The following is a 6,384-nucleotide window of genomic DNA, read 5'->3' as shown; positions in this document are numbered from 1 at the left end:
GAGCAGCTGAGCTGTGACACACTGGGGAACACTGAAAAACACTAGAAAACTAAGAAAATAAACACAGATCGTGACAATTATGGAGTGTGATTTATTTTCAACTCAAATTATCTTCAAACTAACGAAATATAAAGTTGTTAGGGAGGAAAATCTGACTGCTCGTAAAATATACGACAGGTCTGGACCACTCGTGAATTTTGTTCGTATCTGAAAAAAAATCTTAGAATACGAAAACATTGGTGAATGCCACAAATTCTTCTAAATCACTCCTACACACAACTTAAGAAAACATCTGTGCGTACGAAAGGCTCTTGCATGAGGCCCATTGTTTGTAAATACAATCCATCATCCATTATCTATAAACACTTCTTCCTTTCAGGGTCACTGGTGCCCATATCCAGCAGTCACAGTGCGAGGGGCGGGGTACACCCTGGATAGGTCGCAAGTCCATCACATTAAAGCTCTATCATGCAAGGAAAATGCCACACGTGAACACCATCCAGAGATGCTGCTGTCTTCTCTAAGCCGAAGGTCATTTAAAAATGACAGAGGCCCTCTTGGCGTGGTTAAGGTTTGGACCCAGAAGCAGGCAAGGAACTCAAACCAAAAAGCGGACATGCAAACTTACTTTACAGGAGCAGAACATGAAGAGAAACCAACACAACGCAGAACTGATTCTCTAACACAAAGACATGCAATATAAAGGGGACACTAACGAGCAGAAATTACAAACACCTGACAGGGAGACAAACAGGAACACGAGTGGGAGGAGCTGGGGAGGAACATGGAGGAGCAGGAGAACACAGAATGAAAATAACTGAGACAAACCACAGATCCTCACAGAGAGGCAAAGAAAACTGTTCTGTGATCAGATGAATCAAAAACCATGAACTCCACATCCTCTGGATGAAGGAGAAGGACCATCCCACCTGTTATCAGCAAACAGTTCAAAAGCCTGCCTCTCTGATGGTATAGGGGTACATTAGTGCACCCCACACCCTTAAAGTGTTTTTAAGAGTATAATTTAATTACTTAACCTAATAACTTCAGCATTTGATGTGTTATGAAACAAAAAATATAGCTAAGATTTAGGACTGCAGAACATCATTTTTCATCAATCAAATTTGTTTGTTAAAAAAAGTTAAATTTCTTAATCCTTCTAAACCTTTGATATGTTTATTCTGTTATGAATAAAACAAGAGATTTGCCAATCTTTGCGTTATTTTTTTATTGACATTCACACAACATCCCAAAATTGTCCAAACTGGGCAGAGGGGGCACGCTTTTTTTTTTTTAAATTTTTTATTATTGTTGCAGTTCTAACGCAGACAGGAAATAGTGCTGGCAGAAGAATGTGCACTTGTTTTTGGAATGTGGACAGGAAACATCAGGCCGTCCTTCGTCTCAGGACCTCTCCAGAATAAACAGGCCTTTATATTTGGGAGGCCTATTTTAAAATGACAATAAATGCTTATGTGATGCTTTTTGCTCATTGAGACACGACTTTAAATCTGCAGCACGAACTTGTTTAAATGAACGAGTTTATACGATACAAACAGCATTGTGTAAGAGTTAAAGGAAGAGTTTGGTGGGAATTCTGTATAAGGATTTAATGGAATTAAATAATTCTTAAAGTCAATGGCACTGGCTGATCATTGACTAATTGCACCTGATGAGAATTCTACAAAACGTTTCACTTGGTGGAAGTATACACTTAAAGAACTGATGCTGTTTTTAGGCCAAATGATGCCCAGACTACCTGTCGATATATTTTTTCTGCTCACTCACTSTGGTTAGTGCTCAGAATCACAACATGTATCTGTACTTTCTTATTGCTTTCTGTTGTCTGCTCTTTTTTCCCCTTTTAGTTTGTCTCCACTCTCTGCTTGGCAGACTGCTCCATCCTCCAGTGGTCTGTAAATGTGGGGGGAGTCAGTGTACCAGCATTCCTCTTTCTGTCTCTGAGGTGACGACGACACAGAGAAACTATTGATAACCACATTAAACCCCAGAGCTTGCTTGTGCTGAAATGCGTGACACTGTAACAGCAATTTAGTTTTAGGCTTTTTTTCCACACTTAAGAGTTTTAGCTTTTATTCCCTCTGCTTTAACTATTTATAATTAGCCTAAAAGCATAATTGCCTGAGTCATTTTTTTTGCCAAATATAACTTAGGCAATAATGCTATTAGGCTAACTTTATGCAAAAGTATTACAGTTGAAAGAGGGGCAGCTTCCCGGCATCAACAGTGGCATAAAGCAGAAGATGAAYAGTGCATTCCTCAGATTAAACCAAAGCAGTATCTGTTGCTTTTATTCCTTCTTTTGTTCCACTCAGTTCCTGCTCAGAACACAACAGACCCAGCTCTTCATGCACCAGCTGACCCCCCGTGGCTCCATCTATGACTCAAGCCTGGCAACTGCATAGAATCACTCCTTTGTCTTCACAAAGAATGCCTCTTTTTTGACTTTCTTTTTTGGAAAACAGATGCAGAGAGAGAGAGAGAGAGTGACAGAGGCACTAGATGATGATAAAAGATCCAAACTTGACGATGATGACTGATTTATGTTTCCCCTGCAGGCAGGAGCTTTCTCTACTGCAGCAACTTAAAAGTCTKGTCTTCTGCTGCCTGTTGCATCTTATTGTAGAGTTTTAAACTGAGAACRTTATGTTGAGAGGGACAGAGTCATATTTGTCAGATCTTGTAAATAATATGTGCAATCTCATGTAAATCGATATTGTGACAATGCAGTTTTTGCAGTGTTGACAATGACTTTCAGTCACTACCAGCAGGTTTTAACTCAATATTTGTAAAACTGACTGAATTATAACCATTTAACCAGAGTTTACTGTAATAGCAGATAGTAAAAATAGCTTTTGCTTGTCCAGTTAGAGTTTGTCTCTCAACTACTAACACAGAAAATTTTAGCACATCTATAAACTTGTTTGAAAGGTCACAGCTGCGGCAGCCATTTTGAATTGAGTTRATTTGTACAGTTAAGGAGTTGTATTTCCAGTGTTATTTGAGAAGTTCTTTAATCTATTGACTGGTTTATGAGATATTTAGCTTAAACTAAAGACACTCAAATAAGTTTGTATTTCTATCCTTATTAAGACTGTCCATTGACTTCCATTCATTTCCAGTCATTWGTAYAGCCTAACCCTGACCCCTTACACTAAATTTCTAACCCTCCATCCAAAAATGGCATTTGAACTTATAGGGTCTGGGCTTTGGGCCCCATAAAGAGCAGTGGGTTCTCACTAGTATATTTGGGAAAAATTGGTCATTTGAGGTAAAAAAAAAAATGCTAGAACACACACACAAACTAAAACTTGATCACCTTTGGAGGTGGGTGCTATTAAGATCTTAAATACTTGAGAACAAAGTTGTGATCAAGTATGAAAATAGGAGCAAAAAGGAAGAATGAAACACACAAGCCAAACTTTYCATTTGTACAGATAGTTTTCCACAACTGTTGTACTAAAAGCATTTAGTTCTGTTTGTTTTCTCCTGTTTTCTCAGGAACCRTGAGGCCTGATGAGATCCTCTGTAGTCAACATCAGTAACAGCAGAACATCAGAGAAAACRGAGAACTAATCTTGACAGATCAAACTAATGCTTGGAAATACACTGAACTGAAACAGTGTATTTTCTTAACTGAAGCAGAGTAGTAGTAGTAGTAGCTCACAAAGAGGCTCGTGTTGTATGGACATCAAACTGTTACAAATGTGTAGGAAACACTGAGAAAACAATTCATGCAAAGCGAAACCTTTCAGAGACCTGAGAATCAAGGGGAAACCACAACTTGGCCAATGACAGGTCTGAGCTTTGAAATCTTTTAATTCCTTAATTAGCGCTTTAGCTTCATGGGTTTGTTCGCAGTCTTCAATAGAAAAGAGCTGGTGAGGAAATTTTCAAACTTTATAAATACTTTGGCTCTTTAAACCTTGTCTCAACAATCAGCAGCCCAAAGCTCGTCCAATCAGCTGAGGACTATAATAGCTCAAATAAATCACAAAATTCTTAGAGTGGAAGGCTGTGGGAAGGTGGCCAAATGTTTTTAGGTAACAGCTTCATTGATTTATATTATTGAGAAATAACTCTGGTATTGGATTTAATTTTTGTTCTGGTTTTGGTTTTGATCATCGTGCATCTCAGATCTGTTCTTGATTTCTTTTTATATTTGTCAAAGTTGAACTCTGGTTTATGGTCTTCATCTCTGCTCTGGGTTAATCTTATTTCATGTATTTATTTATTTATTTTGGCTCAGGTTTCACTCTTTGTACGTGTGGTTAACTTTACTTATTTGACTTATTCCTAGTTTCAGTTTTAAAGGTTGTAAGAAAATTTGCAGTCTCACTGAATTCTGCAGGTTTGCGACTAAGAAACCAGGCCATGTTACAAGGCCATGTTTTGCATGTCCAGATTTTTAAAAACTGTCTTTCTGTGAAGGTCTGCTATATCTAGACTATGCCCGCTATTTTTAAATAATCTCCACCTGCAAATTTATTATTTGATCTAGAGGACAATATAAAAACTAAGAAGATTTTGATGATTTCTTAATCATAATTCATCTTTTTTTAATTTGCACAATCAGGGCTGTAACATCAGATGTTGTCTATCATGAGGAGAGCTCCACACAATTCAAGTGCTCTAGTATTTATTGAAAGCCAAGTGAGATAGCATCTTAATCAGCACACTGTAATTACTTTTGTTGGGGTGAATGTTTTTGGCTTCATTTGCTCTTTATCCGACCCTTTGTTCAGGTTCCTGTCTTTGCTTTCATTCAGTTCAGTTGTAGTTGTCCATTTTATTTTTAAAGGGCCTGCCTGGTCTAACCCTCATCAGGCTCCTCCCACACAACAGGTGAGCGTTGAGATTTTGACACATAAACAAGTTTTCACAGAGAAAAACAAAACAAGCTGTAACTCCTGTTTGATTGCAAAATACATAGAAGATTATTCCTTATGTGTGGAGCTTCGTTTTACAGCACAGCCACACCTGCACAAATACAGCCTGCGTAGAGTCATAAAAACTTTCCTGCATTTCCTGCAAATTTTTCAATTTGTGACATAACATCCAGAGTTGTGATGCAATTTGAAAAGTTCCCCGGAACTAGACTGCTGAAGCAGAGAGCTGAGTTACTGTGGAGAAAATAGGCTGTAAATTCTATTCAAGTCTTTTGTGTTCCAGCAAATAGCAAAGAAAACGTTTCACTGATCGAGAAGATTAAATGGATTAGATCAAACGTGAACAAATCTTTGAATTAAATGTCACAGACGTGTTTCTTTATGACTTTTAAACCGCAGCTTAGAGTGTGTAAACCAAAAAGACCCGGCAGAAAGCAGTCCTGTAAAACAATGCTTTTATTGTAAAAGATGAGGGAGAGCATCTGTGGGATGAACAGTTACAGTTCATTGTTTGCAGGTGGGTAATGGAGCAGTCCAAGAGCTTAATGGAAGAACAATTTTTGTTCTTACACAATTCATTCTTACAGGTTCCAGAGGGATGGACCAGGATTACAATGGGTTAACAGATTTCTGTAGAACTTGAAGAGGTGATTCAATACTGAATCAGGTAGAGCAGTGGAATAAGAAAACGTGCTGGATAGCTGTCCTCAAGGACTGGGATTTAACGCTTGTGTTATATAGAATTTGGTTACATGAGGAGGTTTATTGTAATGATCCAGTGATGTGAACTTAATTCTTGGTTCAAGTTCAGAATGACTGGAAAGAGACATTTCAACTGATGATCAAACCAGCTGATCAGATATCTGATGCAGGGCTAGTATCAGGGATTCTGATAAAAATACTTGGTTTTCTTGTCTCTTTAGGTTCATTGAATAACGTTGTGATTTTGTTTTTTTTGTGTCAACAGCACAACAAAAATATCTTCAATGGCACACAGGCATGATGGAGAGGACTAATAACTGACTCCAAACAATTAGGAGGCTCTGCTTTACTGACTTTATCTTTCACTTTATTTGATTTGGATTTGATTTATTGATTTAACAGGAAAAGATTACTAAAAATCAAGCCTGATTCAGCATAATTGCTGTTTTACAGCAGGTTCCTGTTCTGCAGCACATAAAACACTCAGAAATACAGCATCACAATCACATCATTATACACCATAGACAAAGACAAACAAGCATACCAAATTTCAGGAAGGCAGCATTTGCAAAATAGGACATCTAAATATGAGCACAACAAAAAGTGTCCAGCAGATGGCAGACAAGATTCTTCTTAAAGGGCTGTAGTTTTGAAATGGACTTTATGTTTTGAGGAATGTCATTCCATGGTTTAGAATAAACATGAATAAGTTTAGAATAAAGACCTCTGGCCCTGGGGAATTCAGCCCTGGGGAACACCTTCAGTTCTAGAA

The sequence above is a fragment of the Austrofundulus limnaeus genome, unplaced genomic scaffold (genome assembly GCF_001266775.1).
Source record: "Austrofundulus limnaeus strain Quisiro unplaced genomic scaffold, Austrofundulus_limnaeus-1.0 Scaffold96, whole genome shotgun sequence".
Classification (NCBI taxonomy): Eukaryota; Metazoa; Chordata; class Actinopteri; order Cyprinodontiformes; family Rivulidae; genus Austrofundulus; species Austrofundulus limnaeus.
This window is presented reverse-complemented; position numbering follows the sequence as displayed.